The sequence below is a fragment of the Panulirus ornatus genome, chromosome 37 (genome assembly GCF_036320965.1).
Source record: "Panulirus ornatus isolate Po-2019 chromosome 37, ASM3632096v1, whole genome shotgun sequence".
In the NCBI taxonomy this organism is placed as follows: domain Eukaryota; kingdom Metazoa; phylum Arthropoda; class Malacostraca; order Decapoda; family Palinuridae; genus Panulirus; species Panulirus ornatus.
In genome coordinates, this window is record NC_092260.1 from 14,207,278 (window position 1) to 14,228,841 (window position 21,564).

At 44.2% G+C, this 21,564-nt stretch overlaps 2 protein-coding genes across 3 annotated transcripts in view; one reads left to right on the plus strand and one right to left on the minus strand.

The window, feature by feature from the left end:
• The window catches only part of LOC139760516 (uncharacterized), a 746,927-nt gene that overhangs the window by 434,940 nt on the left and 290,423 nt on the right, over positions 1-21,564 (plus strand). For both annotated transcript variants that reach the window (XM_071683811.1, XM_071683810.1), the window contains one exon: positions 3,185-3,512. The gene's annotated coding sequence lies outside the window, so the exon portion shown is untranslated. The remainder of the gene's footprint in view (positions 1-3,184; positions 3,513-21,564) is intronic.
• Positions 1-21,564, minus strand: part of Sobp (Sine oculis-binding protein) — a 323,491-nt gene that overhangs the window by 41,868 nt on the left and 260,059 nt on the right.

The window sequence follows — 21,564 nt, forward strand, 5'->3', positions numbered from 1 at the left end:
ACTGTGAATGATACAGACAAGGAGGTGGAGAGTAAAATGAAGATCTAAAAAGTGGAAGAAGGTAAAGGGAAAATACAAGAGGTAGAAGTAAGGTAGAATTTCATTTAATTTCGTTTTTTTTTTAAACAGCTCAGAGATAGGGTGTGTGTGTGTGTGTGTGTGTGTGTGTGAGAGAGAGAGAGAGAGAGAGAGAGAGAGAGAGAGAGAGAGAGAGAGAGAGAGAGAGCTTCGATTAATGTGGACATAGATATTGGAATGACTCCAGTTTAACACAAATGAACGACCCTTGGGTATGATGGCCTGGCCTTTGACCTGACCCGCATGGGTCTGGTCAAGGGCCGGGCTATCATCATAGCAGCTACAGCTTCGAATCGTCATGCTCAAGGGTCGTACCGTCGTGCACAAGGGCTGTATCGTCGTGCCTCAAGGGTCGTACCGCCGTGCCTCAAGGGTCGTACCGTCGTGCCTCAAATCGTACCGCCGTGCTCATGAGTCGTGTACGGTCGCGATCAGGGGGTTAATAAGATGGTAAGAGAATGTATAAAAGGAAGTGAAACATGGCTAGAAATGCAAGGCGAGTCAAGGGACCTGATAAACAGTGTGGCATAATGCATTGCCAATGGTAAGACAGTAGCTTGCTCAAGGTGAAAGCTGGTGTTAAGAATGGAGGGCATTGTGTGTGTGTGTGTGTGTGTGTGTGTGTGTGTGTGTGTGTGTGTGTGTGTGTGTGTGTGAGTGTGGATGTATGTGTGTGGGTGTGTATGTGTGTGTGTGTGTGTGTGTGTGTGTGTGTGTGTGTGGATGTATGTGTGTGGGTGTGTGTGTGTGTATGTGTGTGGGTGTTTGTATGTATGTGTTTGTGTTTGAATGTGTGTTTCTGTGTTGGTGTGTGTGTGTGTGTGTGGTTCTGTCTGCATAATTACAATAAAATGATATACGATAATTCTAATTATCTACAGTCAAATGCTGAAAACATGTATAAGTTCATTCATCATTTTTGTCCGTGTGTATGTACGTAATTATATTTTTTACTGCGCAGTTACGTACTGAGTCGTCCTTTGTACTAAGGAGGAGAGTGCAATGGGAAATGTGAGGGGAAAGGTGGGATCATATGACTTGCAATGAAATATTGTGTTTCGTGCAGAGAGAGAAAAAAAAAGAATGTTCAAACACCTCAGGATAAATAAAGGGTTAGGAGGGAGAGAGAGAGAGAGAGAGAGAGAGAGAGAGAGAGAGAGAGAGAGAGAGAGAGAGAGAGAGAGAGAGAATTTTATGCCATCTATAGCTACTAGCGAAGGTAACAGAAAATGGAGTAATCGATCCATAAAGAAAAAAGAAAGTGGGATATGGCAACTCGTCAAGCTTCACGTGGAAGTCGGAGGAAGAGAGAGGATGATGAAGCAGGAGGAGACGAGCGAAGGACCTAAGCATGAGCAGTGATGGCCCAGGCTTTGGGGGGGGAAGGGTTGGTTACCCTGGCTGAGGTGAGGGAAGGTGTAGGCGAGTATCCCACGAGGGCAGGGCCGATCGTGTCTGTGGTTCGTCGTTAACAGCGCGTACACCGTATCATACGGGTTTACAGTGTATTAGAAAATCGTTTGAATGGCTGTATTTCCTTTGCTCTTATGATGTGTTTTGGAGCGTCATGCGTTCAGTAGGATAGAACGTGAAAAGAGGGATTGAGAGAAAATGAGACTAGGATTGGACTGTTGGTGTTAGTAATACATCAGTACTGCCCTCTGGTAAGTCTTACGTTACGAACCTAGTCATAGAGCATAATGGTATAGAGACTGAGTTTTTCATAGTGATCGCCATGGCAGGCTATGGTAGATGCAAGCAGTCATCAGTGTGCTGTGTATCAAGTACTGAATACACACACACACACACACACACACACACACACACACACACAGTCGGAAGCCGCTGGTATTAAGCGATGAATTTTCCTAAGTCTGAAAGTCTTATCGTTTGTTAGATACGTATGTTTAGGTTCTTGGTTTGATGACCCTCTAACACTGGCCAGCCATGAATTATACATTTTATTGCATACCACAACATCGGACTTAACGAGTGATAGATGTCAAGGAAGCCGTAGGTTAATCTGTGATATAGTGATGTAGTTTGAATATACATTTTTTATTTATTTTATTTTACATAAAAGTAAGGAAGCGTCGGACTCAATAAAGAGGAGCGGAGGGAGGGCGGGCGGGCGGGCGTGGAGAGGGTGAACGTTACATAAGCTGGTTGTGGGTCTCTAACTCCCAGGGTTCATTGTCGCTCGTTACGTCTTGGTGGTAACGCGACTCTCCAGCTTGGTGCCAGACGGGCCCACTCTTGCCATATTTCATGGAAATTTTCACCGACGACCCGCTATCCTATTGCCATGTTTACGTAGAAGACGACCGATGACGTTCATATCGTTCGACAAGCCATTGCAGTTAGATCGTGATTCGTCGTGACCTGGCTAAAGTTAGTGCGGAATTTAGTTTCGAAAGTTAACAAAGGCTGGGAGTTGAACGCGCCCCCCCGCACCCCCCCGCAGGTCAGCTTACGTTAGTCCGGGTGTCTCACCTTCCCGCAGATTTCCATCTTATTGCTTTTTGTTAGCATGATTTACGGCAGATTACAGTTTATCGGGAGGACATCCGAGCCGGCACTCCCTCCACTTGCTCGAAGTAAGAGTGAAACACTCAGTGGTATCTTTGGGGTAATGAAGACGGGCTCAGTTGGCCGCCAAGTCTTCAGTAGTGTCACGAGGGATAACTACAGTATTTAGTGGTAAATAATCTTGGTGTGGTGTCACGGGAAAGTTTTTTTTTTTTTTTGTTCCTTTTCCGTTGGTGTTCTTTCCTCTCATGATGTTTACCACAATTAGAGAGCGGGAGCTGAGAAAATAGGTTGTTATCCTGGGTATCGGATGTCGCTGTTATTGTTCACTGCTATCTCGATCTTCTACTTGACTTTCATGTATCTTCAAGGTCACCTTTTTCTTTGTCTATTATCGTCCTCTGCATCAATCCCAGCCATCTTGTGTTTCAAAATTAGAAATTCTATTGTATATCTTATTGTCCATGCCGCCTGTGGTTCAAATGTTTACTTGTATGTTATCTTTAGACATTCACGTGATGAATCTCAAGTCATGATACTAATATTTTCTGCGAAGTAAAGTTTTGGTTACTTTCAGAGACGATGGAGGAAGGGAGGAAGACGAACACGTTAAGTACTTGGGAGGAGGAAGAAGGGAGCAAGACCAGTTATGATATCAGCATAATAGGAGGAGAAGGACGAGGCAAACAGTAGCAGCAGATCTGCATCTGCAGTCACAGGAGGACCACCAGGATGGAGGAGCCAGAACAGAAGAAGGAGGAGGAGGACCGTCAGTAGTCAGAGGCAGGAGCAGGCTACAGCAGCCAGAGGAGGAGGAGGAGGAGGACGGAACCCGGCGCATGGTCTTCTCGTTGGTGTCGGTTATTGTTCTTTGCCTCATTCCTTCCCCAGGCGTCATCGTCAAGGTAAGATTTCAGCGTCCTGTCTTACCTCCGGGATCTTTGCTCTCTGGTTGTGTTATCATGTATCGTCAGACCAACCCTTCTGGACTTACATGTGAATGTTGTTGTTCTGTGATGCATCGGCGCAACATCCCAGACCGAAGTTTTAATCTGTGATGACAGAGGACTTGTTCTCTTAACTGTGTGTATACATCCTTCAGGTGCCAGTCCTTGTAAGTTTGATTTTGGAAGTATTATGGCAAATCTTATTGATATTCTGATACCACCATCTCTTTCATCGGCGTCTCATTCCTTCATCTTAATCTCCACCTGCTTACTTCAGTCTCACTCACTTACATAACCTAATTCACCTTTGCTTTCTCGTCTCCACCTATTTTTTCCCCTCCTTGTTTACTCTAAAGATGGCCACCGCGGGTAGAGTATCAGTTTACGCCTGATGTTATCTCTTCCCCCCCACTCCTCTGCATCACTAGCCTAGGAAGACATGGGCTTTGAGTCCGTTTGATGTTGCTCAACCTGAACCTGGAATTTGGAGTTGGTTTCAAAAGTTTTATTCTTTACTTGAAAAAGCCTCGGAGAGGGATTTACTGCTGCTGTAGACCTGATGCAAAACACTATTGAGGTTCCATGTTCATATTCTCTGGCCTTGCACAAGTGTCGTGAAACATACAGCTATATACGAAAGACATCTAGACAGTATGACATTTAGACTAAGAGCAGGTACGGTGGAATGTGCATGCACTAAACCCTATTCAACTAATTTGTTCGTTCACTTGCATCAGTTGGTTTGCAGTGCCCACCAACGTATGAAGGCTTTGAAATATATTCACAGGATCAAAAGTCTTTTATAAAGATGAATTATCTGTAGGTATACTGGTGTCGGTGATGTAGCAACTTTGGTGTCTTGTCTTAGGTTTTGCCAAAACATATATACGAAAGAAAATTCATTCTGGTCTTAGAATAAATTCTTGTTAGCCGTTGATTATTCAAGCTGAGTATGTGTTATAAGTGTACAGATAAGCTGCTTTGGAGTATTATTTACAAGACGGATTGGTGAAACCCAAAACGTTTGTGCTTGAGGAAAGTGGTAAATTAACTAAATGATTATTTAGTCTGTTTGCCTCACGCGAGATGTGCAATGTGTATGCTTAGGTTCATAAGGTGACAGCGATCTGCCAGATTACACACACACACACACACACACACACACGCACACACACACACACACACATATATATATATATATATATATATATATATATATATATATATATATATATATATATATATATATATATAAATATTGGAAAGGATCACAGTTTTGCACGTAATCAAGTATATTCCTATGAGTCCACGGCGAAAATGAAACACAAGTTCCCAAGTGCAGTTTCGTGTAATAATCACATCATCAGGGGAGACACGACGCAAGAGAGAAATATAACAGTCAGTTGATATACAACGAAGAGACGTAGCTAGGACGCCATTTGGTAAACATGTTTACTAAATGGCGTCCTAGCCGTTGGAGGTTTGTATGATATATATATATATATATATATATATATATATATATATATATATATATATATATATATATATATATATATATATATATATCATCCTCTCATATTTTGACGATGATGAATAATCCAACGAAAAAAAACATTTATCAAACGTTGTAGAGATTTCTATTTTCTTTTGCATTAAAGACCTAAGAGTGTATTTTATAGGCCTTGACCTTTTGACCTAACTCGGGTCAACAGCCACGATTGGGCAACGTTTATTACCCACCATCATTAGAAATCACGAATCAGACTGGCTATTTAACCTGTTATGACGTCAAAATTCTTACCATAACAGGTTTACAGGCAACAAAAGCTGTAGACTATTATTCATATTCATGATATTACTTTGTCATTATATTCTTTTATGCTAGAGTCTCCAGTCTTGGACATGAGACCACATCGTGACCGGGCCTAAAGTGAAATGTGCAGAGGGGTTAACGAGAGGGAGAAAGAATAAGAAAATATAAAGAAAATTATTTAAGAATTTTAGAGGGAAAGAAAACGCACATTTTAAACATTCTAAAAAAAAGATCAGGTCATAGTTGTTAGGGAAGACACGAAGGGGTAGAGAGATATCCACAGCTTAACTGTGGGTTAAGAAGGAGGTATCAAAACGGCCCAACTTTGAGTGGCGTAGGAGCTTGCCCAGTGATATACCGTCGAGCTAATGGCGGGCACTATCGAGCAGACAGCAGCTCGAGAGAGAATGAATATGAAGTAATACGAAAAGAAGCGTGAAAACGAATCACCACTGCAGCTAAGGGTATGTGGGTCAGTTTGTAATGTTAGGAAGCTTGCTAGTAACTAGTAAGGGTGTCTAGTAAACTTAACAAGTTTAACTTTACTTTTGTATCCGGTGATTTAGTGTTACGTTCGCTTGTGATTATTGTTTTCATTAAGGAAAAGGAAGTTCTCCATCAAAAGGAAGTTTTCCATCAAAGGGAAGTTTTCCATCAAAGGGAAGTTTTCCATCAAAAGGAAGTTTTCCATCAAAAGGAAGATCTCCACCAAAAGGAAGTTCTCCATCAAAAGGAAGTTTTCCATCAAAAGGAAGATCTCCATCAAAAGGAAGTTCTCCATCAAAAGGAAGTTCTTCATCAAAAGGAAGTTCTCCATCAAAAGGAAGTTCTCCATCAAAAGGAAGTTCTCCATCAAAAGGAAGTTCTCCATCTAAAGGAAGTTCTCCATCAAAAGGATGACCTCCATCGATTGTTTACATACTGCCAGAGGGCCTCACCTGGAGCGGTGATATTTTCGCTGCTCATCATATTTTGTAGTTTGGCAAATAATTGTGTTTTTATTCTTTTTTTAACGGGTGAGAACACTGTCTTCTTCCACTCGAGACGACCATCATTTGGAAGTATATTGAGCCTTTGTGACACTAACCTGCATATTCATTGTGTGTAATTATGTGTATTTAACTTGAGTGTTATGATTTCTAGCATAGTTTACTAATCAAACAGTAGCGATTAAATACAGCAATTTCAAAATCGGATAATTCACAGCATAAATTTTTTTTTCCATAAAAGTAGTTATGTCGTTTAACGGTATATTTATTCCGTTGAAATAGTTGGAATACAGTATTTGCATATTTAGGGAAAACAGAATTTAAAGTGTTTATCAATTGTGATGTTTTCTTTTTTTCGTTGGCGCACCAGTCATGGACAAAAGCCCTCACGAACGCCAGGCCGTAATTGAAATGTAGACCGGTTAACGAAAGGGAAAATCTGGAGACAAGGGAAAGTATTTACGAATTTGGGGGGAAATGAAAAGCATTTCTTTTAATTTAGAATGTGCTGGGTTATAGTTACTGGGAAAGCCATGAGAAGATAGAGAGTTCCAAACCTTCGAGGTGTAGGGAAAGAAACAGTTATCAAAACGGCCCACCCTTGAGTTGCCAGCGGTCACGGTAATGTGACGCAGCAGTTTGCTAAGTACTGCGTGGTCTAGCTAGTGGTGGGGGCACACAAGCAGCCAGCTCTCGGGAGCAGAAACCAAAGTAATCCCTACAGAAGAGGGAAAGTGAAGCAATGGGAGAGTTGATAAGTCGGACCGCTTTCGACTCAACTCTGTAAGTAAGGATGCAGAGCTAGAACCATCGCAAATGTGAGAGCTGTACCCCATACAAAGACGAATCAATCCCTTGTATAAACACAGCAAGTGCTAGATAGAAATTTCGATATCCGAAGAGGACTTGCAGTTTCTTAGAAGCAGATATAGCTATCCCCGTAATGTGGGGTTTTCCAAGAGTCGAGAGGTGGAATTATAGAAACGTCGAAGAGAGGAAAGTTCAGGAAGTTTCGATAGAGAGATGTTTGTATATATATATATATATATACATATATAGCAGCAGTCATTACAGTGTGGAAAAGGGATGTTATGGAAACACTTTCTGAGGAGAAATGTATGTATGTGTGTGTGTGTGTGTGTGTGTGTGTGTGTGTTCCTGCCCTGTGAACTCCTTCTGTCGTACACGAGGCCTCCAGCAGCGCACAGGAAGCCGGCCACATTACTGGACGGGACCACCGGTCATTAAGCATGTGTGTACGTCTGTGAGGGGTGAGTGCCGGGCAATTGAGCGGTAAGTGTTCTGTGTCTTCTATCTTGGTCGTTGCATCGTGGGCACGAAGGCTCCTGAGATACGTCGAATCATATATATATATATATATATATATATATATATATATATATATATATATATATATATGTAGGTAGATATAGATAATTTTTCAGTTGATCGCTAAATTGTGATATCCTCATTTCAGAGGTATATCCTCATATCAACAGAGTATACCCTCTACAGGTATACCCCTCACACCACTACGGTATATGCTCCACCACAGTATTTGCCCCACCTCCGCCTCGCCGCCGCTCCACTTCCTCATCCGTCTTACAACCAGAGGTCCGGTTTCCACCCTCTCTTTTTTTTTGTTGTTGTTGCTGCCTCTAGCATCTTACGTTGGCCGCGTCTTCCCTGATGCAACGCTCTCTCTCTCTCTCTCTCTCTCTCTCTCTCTCTCTCTCTCTCTCTCTCTCTCTCTCTCTCTCTCTCTCTCTCTCTCTCTCTCTCTCTCTCATTGTCCCATTTTCATTTTCGTTCGGTGTTGGTCTACACTTTCGTCTGAATTCTCTCTCTCTCTCTCTCTCTCTCTCTCTCTCTCTCTCTCTCTCTCTCTCTCTCTCTCTCTCTCTCTCTCTCTCTCTCTCTCTCATCCCTTCTTCCCTTGTGGATTATGGTATGTCCTTCACTTTCTCTCATTTGTTCTTCTGCTTTCTCCACCAAATTCATCCGATCCTTGATACTTTCTCCACTGGTTCTACGGGTTTGTTTCCCCAACTCCTCTACGTTTTGAGTTTGGAAGTATACTTTCTCCGTATTTTCCTTGGTTAATTTTTGATGTTCAAGTTTAGTTGTTGAATTCGACGCTCAGGATGTGTAACACATTTCCCAGCTGCTGTCATAAACATATTTCGTAAAGAAAAGTTCATATAAGCATAATCCTATCATCTCGTTATTTCCTGTAACTTTTACTGAACACTTGAAATGTATTTGGTTTCTATAATTTTTAGATACTCTTTCTAAGTAAGCCCCGCACCCCCACTCTTTTTTTTCCTCTGGTCTTTGGCCTTTTTCGTTTTCTTTTGAAACGTTATCCATATATTTCTGCACTGATCCCATTCTCAGAATGGAGTAATTACATACACAGCGTGTTAAGATCAAAATTGTTATCGTGGCTCCTTCTGTTGGAGATGCACTCTTGCAGCGCAGTGCTTTCATGTCCTCAGGCACTCGGGTTCGAGTACTTTGAAGTGTCTATTAGTTTTCTAAAATGCGTAACAAACTTGAGCTCGACCAGTATGGCAATGGCTTGGACGGAAAGCCCATTTACCCGTCGAGAATGATCGTTTACAGGAACATATTCGGACGCTATACATATTTCACTTACGTTTTCATCCTTCCCTTTCCACTCTCCTTCCTTGATACAACTCTGTATATATGTATTCTTCATATACATGTCCTCCTTTGGTTGAGACACCCTCAAGAAATACACTCTGTTCCATCGACAGCTTTCCCGCGGTATATGTTCTCCAAATTTTTTTTTTCCTCTACTTGGGAAGGAAGGGGAGGGTAGTGGAGTGAGGACAGAAAATGTGTCTTCAAATAACTACTTAAGATCGTCCTGTTGTGGAGGTAGCGTACCTATTCATAGCCAAGATCTCCCAGTCTTCCTGGGGATGGTTTGGGGGAATTCCGCTCCATGGGATCAGGTTTTTGCCAGCTTACAAAACATCATGAGAATTGAGGTCCTCTGTTGGTCGAGCAGATGGTGGGTGTTTCGTGTTACACCTCGAAGGAAGTAGTCGTGAGGGCGGGCGAGGGAGGCAGAGGTCCTCCACACGGGTATTCCGACGCGCTGCTGCTGCTATTTCAAGGACTCGCTGGTCTCCTAGCCTGGTCGACCCTGCGTCCTGAGTTATATACCTTCTGCTTGTGTATGGTGTGGGAAATGATTAGGTATTAAAGCCTGAACGGTCTTCATATATCGGTATCAGATTCGTCCACACTAGAGTTTAAAAACGTACTTTTGTTTTGGCCGGGGTAGAAGCAGCCTTTTGCAGAAGGAAAATAAGCAAGTGAAGTTTTTTTTTTTTTCTGGGGTGTTTCCTAGGTGTTTGTGCATGGCACGGGCCGTGGCGCGTGCCATGCACAAACAAGGCGAATCTAATAAACCAAACCAGGTCAAACAAACTTGCTTTCTTCTCTTACGAAAACAAAATGTCACTCAAGTTGAATGTAAATGAGACATTTTGAGCTTCATATGAAGAGCGACCAGCAACCGATAGCTAATTATTCTAACATTATATTCAGGCAGAGAGTATGTTTATGGTGTAACATATACAACCATACAGTTGTGTTTTTCCTTTTTTTTTTTTTTTACTTTTATGTACGTCAGCCCACATCTAAGGCTTGTTGGGGCAATAACTGGGATATATGGCTTGAGGTTTCCCGGTTGGACGAACACAGCGGAGTTGATCGACCATTAACACCATCATGCGGGTAGAGGGATGGGGAAAGTGAAAAAAGGTGAGTTACTGGACTTGGAGAGTGTGTGTGAGGAAGGAGAGGCGAGTGTGAATGAGTGATACGTGTGTGTATGTGTGTACCTCTATGGGTGTCTGGGGTGTGTGGTGTGCGTGTGTGTGTGTGTGTGTGTGTGTGTGTGTGTGTATAAGCATAAACACAAGTACCCCTGAGAGGAGATACGATCAGTAACGGATGCTTTACACGGCTATCTTTTCCTTCCGAAGTAAAACATTTTACGTCGAGGTTGTGGGACTTACAAAAGAACCTGGCAATTACTGTCACCAGATAATGTATTGCTCACGATCGTTGTGTTTTCACGTCCACCTCATTAGTACACATCACAACTTCGAGGCTCGTTTCCCTCTTGCGTCCACAAAGAAGCTGCAAGGCGGTCACGTTGGCTGAGACACGGACACCCAGAAGGGGGTTACATCGCATGCCTTACCCCTGACATGACGTAATTAAATAGCATCAGGGTCTTGCAAGGCTGAGATGAGGCTATATGGGTCATCTTGGTCCATGATGGTACTGTAAAGCAGAGGCATCATCGGAGACGAGTAACCCACACTCGTACAAGGCTAGCACACACACTCTCGCAGTTTTGCAGTTGATTGATGAGACGCGTCTTAACTTATGATTTACTGGAATTAGGACCTGGTGGAATCAACGGTGTTAGTGTGCGACTCTGTAAGCAAATAAGTTTGCAGAAGTCGGTGTTTGAAGACACACGTATATTCTTCAACCTTAAGAGGTTAATTAGGGTGACTGAAGACTCTGCTCTTTCTTTCTCTTATAAAATTCCCTTCCTGGTTACTTGCCTCTAACCCCCCCCCCCCCCAGTCTCTGCAGGACATGCATCGTAATATAAACACACACACACACACACACACACACACACACACACATATGAAATCATTTACATATATGACTTGCACATGGCGGATTTGGGAGTTACGAAACTTCTAGCTGTGTGAAACCGAGTAGACTGATACGAAACGGTTATCATTTATTCACTGATATTGATGATGTCTAGGATGTAGATTCTCACTGCCAGCAGTGACTGGCCGTACAAGTAAGCTGGTCCAGGGGTCTGAAGATACAGCTATGATAGGTGAACACCCTACCTGCTTTCCGTTCATCCTCTGTCCTGGCCTTCCAGCTCGTTCCTTGATGCAGACTTATGTTCTGATCTCTGGCTGACAACAACAACTGCTTTTGAGGGGAAGAATATGGGTTGGGTTTGTAGGAGGGAACTTGCAAGAGGAAGGTAGGAGAGAGAAGAAAGGAAACGGGTGATGCATCCTAGGATTTAACATACTATAGCTGCTGTACTGTGTATACTGTGTCGTCAGTTGGTAGATTGAACTCAGCCTAGTAGCTGCTGTACTGTGTATACTGTGTCGTCAGTTGGTAGATTGAACTCAGCCTGGTAACTGTATGTGAATGAAGCCTATGGATGTGGAGGAGCGATTGTAGCGTATGATGATATGGGTCATAGCGACACTATCCCAAGTGTGAGCATCTGTTAGAGTCTTCATAACCATCATCCCCATTACCATCATGATCGTCTTTGCAAAGAGATGAAAGACCCATTTGAGGAAGTCGGTATCCGAGGAGAGAGAGAGAGAGAGAGAGAGAGACAGAGAGAGACAGAGACGGGTTATGTACATGGCAATCCTTAAGGAAAACAACAAGATTCTCCAGTTCCAGCCTGGGAGATCACGTATTTCACTACTGGTTTCGTAATGACCGCCACTTCTGGGAAAGGACTGTGTTAAGGGGCTGCGTCAGGTGAGTCATCTAACAACAACATCGGGGATAATGATCGTCAAAGGATATGGTTCCTCGCCGACACCGTACGGATCCTCCACGTTCCGCTGTATTTGGTATTTTCTGTGATCGTTGGTTGGTTTTGGTGTCCGTGCTCCTCCGATTCATTAAGGTGTCGTCCTCCATCTGTTATGATCTGGGAGTCAGTGTTTGTGCCTGTGCTATGTTCCTCGATCACTGGTGTATTCTCTTTTTCTCCTCTGGTGTCTTATGGTTGAAGGCTCTTCAGCTGGTATTCATCATTCAGTGTTATGTATGCATGCTCTTTGTCACTGGATTATGCCGGTTTGTGTTTTGTATTCACTGATTCATTCATTAGTAAATTCTCTGTTCGCTGGTGTATTAGTTCTTTGGAAGGTGTTTGTTCGCTGGTGCATTAATTCGCTGTCTGTGTGTCCTGGTATCTTCGGAAGGTATTGTGTTCGCTGGTGTATTAATTCGCTGTCTGTGTGTCCTGGTGTCTTTGGAAGGTGTTCTATGTTCGCTGCTTTACTTGGTAGTGGCTGGTTATCGGCTCATCTGGTTGGTGCGTTATGTCTGCCGTGTATTTGGTTGGTGTATAGTTACACATGTCTAATCTGTATGCCACTCTTCCTTCGGTAGGTTTAGTTTTGTTCCTTTGTGCTTTATGGTTTTATGAGTAGTTCTCTGGTTTATATTTGCCTGTTTATTTCGTTGTAAGGTTACGTGTTTAGTTACCTAGTTTTCTCTACGCACACACTAGTTTACTTGATACACTTCGTTCGTTGGTTTGTTTGTGCGGTGTCTTGCTCTCGCTGGCTTATTCAGCTGGTGTGTAAAGTTGGTTGTGGCTGGGTGTTAAGTGTCAAAGAACTCTACGTCGTAACTTAAATACGCAAACACCCAACCCACTGCTGGCGATGATCCTTTTGATGGCCAAGTAAAGTTCACGGAGGCGTGAAAAACGGTTGATATTTGTATCACCCGCAGCGAGTGGAAGCCTTCTCGAGGAGGAGGAAGAGTTGGAGGAGGAGCTTAGCTGCTACTTCAGTGGTGGTAGTGCAGAGCTGCGCTGCTCTGTGTTGCACCAGGTGCGCGGGGAGTCTGGGAGTCTGTTTGCAGGTGTGAAGGGGGAGGTTTGTGATGGTGGTAGTGCCGTGAAAGTGGCTGACATTGGTGTTTTTGTTAGAGAGGCGAGTGGTGATGAAGATGGTGGAGATGATGTGGTGAAAGTGGGTGATGGTGGCGAGGCAGCAAGAGACGAGAAGAGATGGATGGCTAGTGAGGGAGAGAGAGAGAGAGAGAGAGAGAGAGAGAGAGAGAGAGAGAGAGAGAGAGAGAGAGAGAGAGAGAGCAGGGAGGGGAGATGTTTGTGATGCTGAGGAAGAGGAAGGGGAGGCTGGGGGTAAGGGCGAGACGGAGACGGTGCTGGTGGCTGTGAGGTGGAGGTGTGGGCGCCCGGTGCTCCGGGTGGCGGGTTGCTGGAGCCGGGAACCCGATACCACGGGTCGGGTGACATCCCTCCAGCCAGTCATTTATCTGTCACCCGCACCTGGCCCTCTAACCCCCCCCTCCCCCCCCCCCCAACCTACCTCCAGGTCACCCGCACCTGGCCTTCTGTTCCCCCTCACCTCCAGGTCACCCGCACCTGGCCATCTGCTCCCCCTCCCTTCCAGGTCACCCGCACCTGGACCTCTCTCCCCACCTTCCTCCAGGTCACCTGGACTTAGTCCCCTCCCTCTAGGTCACCCACATCTGGCTCCTCCTGCTATCCCTCCCTCCAGGTCACCAGCACCTCACTCCCTCCAGGTCACCCCTACCTTGCCTTAGTTATGGATATGGCTTCTAGGTCACGTGTACCAAGCGCAAGCTGTGACCTCCCAGATCTGGCCCTCTTCTCATGGTGAACCACCTTCCCCCTACCCCCTTTTTTCCTTCTCGTAGGTCACCTGGCCGTGGAACAGACTGAATATGTAATCCTATGAGGTGACCCCTTAAATCTGTGTCTAGATCTCAGGTAATTTTGGTACTTATGTCATCCTCACGTGACCCTTGACCCCACGAGGCCAAGGACCACAGCTGAGTCACCCGCTACAAAACCTCAGAGACCTGATCTACTCCACGCCTGGGCATCACTTGGCCCCGCTCTTGAGGTACACACAGCGGCCCCTCTTGAACTTTATGCATCACTTTTTTTTTTTTTTTTTTTTTTTTACTCTTTCACTCATAGTGCTCCTCTCTTCCACGTATCTTCCTGCAGACACTCGCCTCCTTGAGCCAGCACGAGACTATCTTGCCATTCCCTCGTCTCCTGCGCCACCACCTCCCTTGCTGGTGCTAAATTTATGCTATTAATGCACTCTCCAAGCGGTTCAGCCTTCACCCAACCCCCCCTCCGACCTTCGCTGCCATCACCACACACTCTCGCAATCGACTCCGCAGGCTCAGTTTACCCTCATGGACGGGAAGGTCACTGGGTGATGAGTGGCGGTGTTGTGATCAGTTAGGGCGGAGGTGCACCACCAGTTCTGTCTGGACACCAGGACGAACATAATACGAAGCGGCTACAGTGGCGGTGGCAATAATGCTGGTATCGATTACGGTTGTCACAGCAGCAGGCGTAATAACATCGCCACGACCAGTTGAAACGGTAATATTAAAAGTAGCAGCAGCAGTAGCACCAGCAGTAACGGGAACAGGGACTTGAAGGAGCAGTGATAGCATCACCTTTACTGGTGAGAGCAGGAGCAGCATCCAGTGAGGGAAGTGGCTGGTGTCCGCCAGGCTGACCGTTGCTCCCGGCCAGGAAAGCTGTGGTTAGAGTTGGGGAGGGACGAGTCCTGTCGCCATACATCACGCCAGTCTCCCACGCTGGGGCTGCGCTACTCCAGGAGCCTTGCCGTCACCCACGCTGAGATGTGTTGCTTCAGAAGCCTCGCCGTCGCTGCACCGGGTTGGGTTACTTGAGGAGCCTTGCCCTCGCCCACGCAGGAGCAGCATCTCTCACAGGTCGGAACAGATTTCCTCGGACGGAGTCCTCATGTAGCGTAGATACGCTGGGTCGTCGTGGGAACAGACTGCTGGGTTTGTATCTCTGACGGTTTTTTTTTATGTTCGCACAGCCTGGCTCTGTCAGCTCCATAAACTCTATTAACCGAACGAGCTAAGGACTCTGGTCTGCTAGAAGGCCATTGCGTAGTTTCAATTACTAGATCAGTATGATGAGGAGCGTCATCAGTGGATGCAGCCACGAAGCTTTTCTTACAGTAAACTAGACCTGATTACTGTGTTTCCCCGTCGAGTTCTGTAGTGTAAATCCTCCTCCCTCGGTGGCTTTTACGGGTACCACGTCCGGCAAATATTCAGCGACACACGATACAGCGGTTACTACATGACGTAAGTGGCCAGTAAACAACACACTGACAAGACAAGAACGTAAACTTTGTTCTCCGCAGAAGAACCTGAGGACGAGTCAGTTTGTCTGTGACGCCTCTCTAGATCCTCGATGCATGCCAGAATAGTTTGTGCCTCGCTGAAGGAACTGATCAGGGAAGACTGAAGGGCTACGATGAGAACAGTATTTATAGGAGGCCAAGGACAAATTTAGATTTGTTCTTCAAGTAGTAATGTTGCCCAACACCAGGGTTTCATTACTCGAATATTTCCGGTCTTACTCTCCCCATGTGGCGGGTCGGTCCTTTCGTACTATTACGAAGCTTTCTGATGATACTCCAGATGTAGTTTGGGCCTCGAGCGAGTCTGTGCTTTGCGGTTTGGAGGTGTGCACAGGATCAGTAACTATATTAAGAAAAGAACACCATCAAAAGGTTGTTTTATCTCGGTTGATTGGTGCCATGCAAGGCTATACAGAGCAAGATCTCTCTTTTGAGCAATAACAAACTGTGTGTAGTACTGAGGCATGATCACAGTGGTACGAAACCAGTGACGCACACACACACACACACACACACACACACACACACACGGAGATATATTGAAGGCACATACCTCCAGCGTGGGTGTAAGATGTCAGTGTTTGAGTATACCCCGAGCAACATACCCCAGGGACAGTATAGTGTGTCGCTGGTGTGTGTGTATATCAGTGGAATTTCTAGTCTCGTGCTGGGGAAGATGAGATGGGGAGGGGAGAGGAGAGAAGTGTGGGAGGAGGTGGGAGGAGAGACAGAAGGGGAGGAGGAGATAGAGGGGGAGGAGGTTGGGAGATGGAGAGGAGGTATGAAGAGAGGGAGGAGGCAGGGAGAGAGAGAGAAGAAGGTACGGAGATGCGGAGGAGATACGGAGATGGGAGGAGTCTCGGTAGAGGGGAGGAGGAGGGAGAGGCATGAGGTCCTCACGTATTTATACCTAGCAGCTGATGCGTTGCTTACCCTTGCCCCAGTGTGGGCCGGGCGGGTCTGGCGGTGGTGGGATGCGTAGTGGTGGAGGTGATGAAGGTTTAGTGATGGTGGTGGTTGTGGAGATGATGATGGTTATAGTGATGGGGATGAGGGATGTGGTGGTGGTTGGTAGTGATGATAATGATGGATGTAGGAAATAAGAATGATAATGATGTTGACTGTCTTTATGATGATGGTATTAGACCTATCTGCGAGATGTATCAAATGCTCTACTAACTCAGATGATCAGACTGGCTCCACCAGTTATAGTTTATTGACGGTATAGCTGTGTTGTCATGTACTGACGCCTGCTGGGGCGTTGATGGCAGAGTTGTTTACGCCCGGAGTAGACTCGGGTCTTGGGCAGTACCGGTGTCGATAGGAGCGGCCCTGACGCCTCTTGTTAATACTGAAGTTAGAGACTTTGACTTCAAACCAGTTTATATATAATGTTTACATACTGAAAACTCAGCAGTAACCGTTTCATATTTCCAATATATATATATATATATATATATATATATATATATATATATATATATATATATATATATATATATAGGAAAGAATCACAGTTTTGCGTTTTATCAAGTATATTCCATGAGTCCCCGGGGAAAATGAAACACCATAAGTTCCCAAGTGCACTTTCGTGGAATAATCACATCATTAGGGAAGACACAAGAGAGAAATATAAGTCAGTTGATATATTTCTTCGATGTATATCAACTGACTGTTATATTTCTCTCTTGTGTCTCCCCTGATGATGTGATCATTACACGAAAGTGCACTTGGGAACTTATCGTGTTTCACTTTCCCCGTGGACTCATAGGAATATCTTGATCACGCGCAAAATTGTGATTCTTTCCAATATATATGTGTGTGCGTGTGGCGGAGTGGCGGCGGAAATGGATGAAAGCAGTATGTATGAATATGGACATGTGTTTATATGTATATGTCTGTGTATGTATACGTTGAAATGTATAGGTATGTATATGTGGGTTTATGTATATACGTGTGTATGTGGGTGGGTTGGGCCATTCTTTCGTCTGTTTCCTTTCGCTACCTTGCTAACGCGGGAGACAGCGACAAAGTATAATATATATATATATATATATATATATATATATATATATATATATATATATATATATATATATATATATATATACTTATTTCCATGAATGTTTAACGTTTGAAGTTTCAGAAACATTATAACAGTTTTTAGTTCGTTCGTCCAACAGTAACGCAGAGTAATCTTTGTCCTTAAATGTTTGTTGACAGCTCTAAAAGCATGATTTCTATCTAGCTTAGATAATTATTACCTTCAAGAACATAGAACAATTACAGTAGGAGATGAATCTTAGATGAATTCACATAACCACCCCGGATTGAGGAGTCAAGGATGATGACAGAGCCAACAACAGCGTGATAAAACGAGTCTCTCAGCTGTTTGCGCCAGGGACGGAGGCCCAGTCATTACACACAACTCGTAATACTGTATTACATTCCTGTGCGGCTATGTTTAGATTGGCGAGAAGGCGCCATTGAGGAGGGCGTCCGCTCCCTCTCCTCCCTTCGTCTTCGTGAGTCTTTCCCTGTACGAACCTCGGTACCTCAGGTGGAGGGCGGTGCAGACTGGATAAGTAGACCATTTCGGTTGCTGCTTCAATAGATTGTCTCAGTATTATGTTCTATCCAGACCACATTTACTTTTACTCAAGTATTTTCTCTGAGAAGATATACATTTTCTTGGTTATTTATTTTTTTCTCCCGGTGATGGTGGTGGGAGGAGAGAGGTTGGTTGATATGTTCCAGCCCCCTGACGGCGTTGCAACGTATCAACATTAAGAACCATCTTCCCTTCCACCAGTAGGATTCAAACTACCTGAAAAAACAACCTGATATCATTTCCCAGAGTAAGTGAGTATTCCTGCTTGGCTGCTTACTACAAGTGGTTTGAACCTCATGAGACGGCCGCGTGACATTCCCACCATCGAATCCTTATGCCATACAGAATAGCTCGAGGTGTGTCGCGTCCAGGGTGCTGCAGGTCTGAGACCAAACCGTGGCGAGTTGATCGAGTTGAACACAGGGAGAGGATCTGCTGGTAAGGGCCTGGTGTAGGTTAGGTTCTGGCTCTAAAAACAAGAACACTTAGCCATTGCGGCCTCTCAGTGATGTTGCACCCAACAGTCGTACATCACCATATAATCTTCCTCACCTGACATAGAGCACAGAAATATAGCCCATTTATTTTTTCTGATAGATCTCTGTACCTTCGTGCCGTCCATTATATAATGGTAAAGCAAAGTATTTCCGAATTCGGGTCACAAACTTTTAACTCTGTTTCAAATCACCCAAAGTACCAGTTAAGGTATCAGAACTACTAAGATATCTTCGATTCAAGCTTTTTTTGATTTCCATGGAACATTAATTCCTAGACTACCATCATTCTAAAGTATGTCATCCCAGATTATCTTGAGGCCAGCTGTGAGTGCTGCGATGGTGGGCCCGTCCCTCTTAATGAGACCTTCTTAAATGCTTTGGACCTAATGAACCCCGGCTGCTGGTGGGATATACTGAGAACAACACTGAGTGAGGGAGACGTCTATCTTACCCACTCCCTCACATTTTTCCTTCTCCTGGCAATATAAAACATAATGACGCCAGAGTCATCGGAAAGGAAGGCGCTGAAAGATGGAAAAAAAAAAAATGGACAAAGTCAGTACATAACAGGAAGATGAAATAGATATGTTGGAAGAGAGTGGGACCACACCTAAAAACCAGGCCATGGAATTTATGCACGACCTAAGACTTTCCGGGAAAATATCGCTCGCTGAATGGGTGGAATGACGACAAGAAAGGGTACATGAAAGGGACGGAAGACCCTACAACCATCCGTGTGACGCTTCCGAGAAAATGATGTTGATAAGATAGCGAGCATTTTGGCAACAGACCTCGCATTCTCTGAGCGGTGTAGAGTACTTTAGCTATAGGCGAGTTACCCCCGTAGAGAGGGGAAAAAAATAAAGAAAACGGATTTCAGAAATGGTTTAAACTGGAAATCCGACCCCTGGGTGTGTGTATATATATATATATATATATATATATATATATATATATATATATATATATCCTAATACCCTCTAACAGCCAGGATTCGAACCTGGACTTTTTGCGTGGTATCTATTAGAGGGTATTATGTGATTATGAAAAGTGCGCGTTCATATGCATCATATTTATGTTCTTGTACCTCCACGTGTATAACAGTAATTTTTGTAAAATTGCCGACCATTGGTAATGTGAGCCTGATGGGATTTGACCGGTCTAGACCCCGTTGCTCATGGATACGAGACGAAGGGTATTCGATTACTAGTAATCGAATAGTCATTTCCTTATTTGGGGCGATCATAGCCGAGTAGTTAGCATTCCCAGCTACCACGCAAAAGGTCCAGGTTCGACTCCTTGCTGTTGGAGGGTATTATGTGTTCTAGGAAAAGTGCGCGTTTACATGCAATATATTTGTATGTGGGTATATATATATATATAATGCATGCTCGCCATTTCCCGTGTGAGCGAGGTAGCGTCAGGAACAGATGACAGAGCCTTTGAGGGAAAAATCCTCACTTGGCTTCTTTCTCTGTTCTTTCTTCTGGAGAGTAATACAGGAAGGGAGGATTTCCAGCTACCCGCTCCCGCCCCTCTTAGTCGCCTTCTAAGACATGCAGGGAATATGTGGGTGCTACCCTTTTTCCCTTACCTCCAGGGATATATATATATATATATATATATATATATATATATATATATATATATATATATGGGCAAAAGAGAAGATCGTGTCACGTGAAGAGCTTGACGGAAGAATATCGGGTGTTGCAGCCTGACGCTGGCCAGGCGTCACAGAGATAGCCGAGCAGACCCCCGGCGCCATGAGAGAGAGAGAGAGAGAGAGAGAGAGAGAGAGAGAGAGAGAGAGAGAGAGAGAGAGAGTAGGTCTTAGGTGATGATGATGATGAGAGAGAGAGAGAGAGAGTATACCTACCACAATATTTTGCCAGGGGTGGTTGGGCTACTGTGTTGATCGCTGAACGTATTACTGGATTCTTGAATTAGACTCGTTTCTGTCGTCCGCCGCTCCTCCTCTCCTTCCATATGATCATCCATTCAGTCTCCAGCTGTGAGTCTGATCTTCTTTCACATGTGTCTGTGATCCCTCTGTGTGTCTTTTCAATATAATCTTTACGATTTAATTCCATCTGTGTAACTGTTAACCAAACCACAGCTGTGTTCTACTTTATTTCTGATGTATATAGAAGGAACATTTCTTTTTTTATTATTCGCTTTCTGTCTCTTGTTGTGAGAGTTCTCATTATCAAACCATAAAACACATATCAGTGATCTTATATTTAAATCCCTCATTTATTCGTTATACCAGGGTCTCGATATTTCCTTCATTATCTTCTACTGCTATCTTAAGGAGCCCTTGCCAGAAGGCACTTGTTTACATTTTTCCTCATTCCATTCCATTAGGTTCTCTTCCGTTCATTTGTAATAACAGTTTCCTGGTCTACCTAAGTTGTCGTACGGTTCTTCACCGTCCACTGTTTGCCTTACTCTCGTGCACGTCTGCAAGACACCTGGCTGTAGTCTTCCTCTACCACCTCCTCCTCCTCCGTACATCCTTGTCTCCGCCAGAGATCATGATTACACTGAGCACTGGGGGATGATACCGTACACCAGACACCACATCTTGGTCAGCCGTAGTTCCATCTGCCACTACACTTGAGGTTTTTTTTTAGTGTATTGGTGAGTAACTCTTTATAATCAACTCTCCTCGTTTTCCTTTGATATTTTGTCTCGGTATTTGCTCCAGTGATACGCCGTAGTTTACACTGTTTGTATGTCCAATCTCTTCTCTTCTCTTCAAAGTTTCGTGTAGTATATCATTATATTGAACCGGTAATTGTGTCTGTGTACTTTTACGTGGTACAGATCCGTTCTAGCATTCCCGTATGATTTTTTTATTTTTCTAACAAGATGTTCGTCCATAATGTGACTTCTTTTTATCAATGTCTTATGTATATTGATCGTAGAAGATGTCCGGCTGACTGATCGCAATCCCAATCATTACGGAATTGATTTGGATCAATCTTTGTATAGCGGTGTAATGTATATCATTTTTTTGTGAGGATTGGTCTGTGTTTTGCCTCATTATT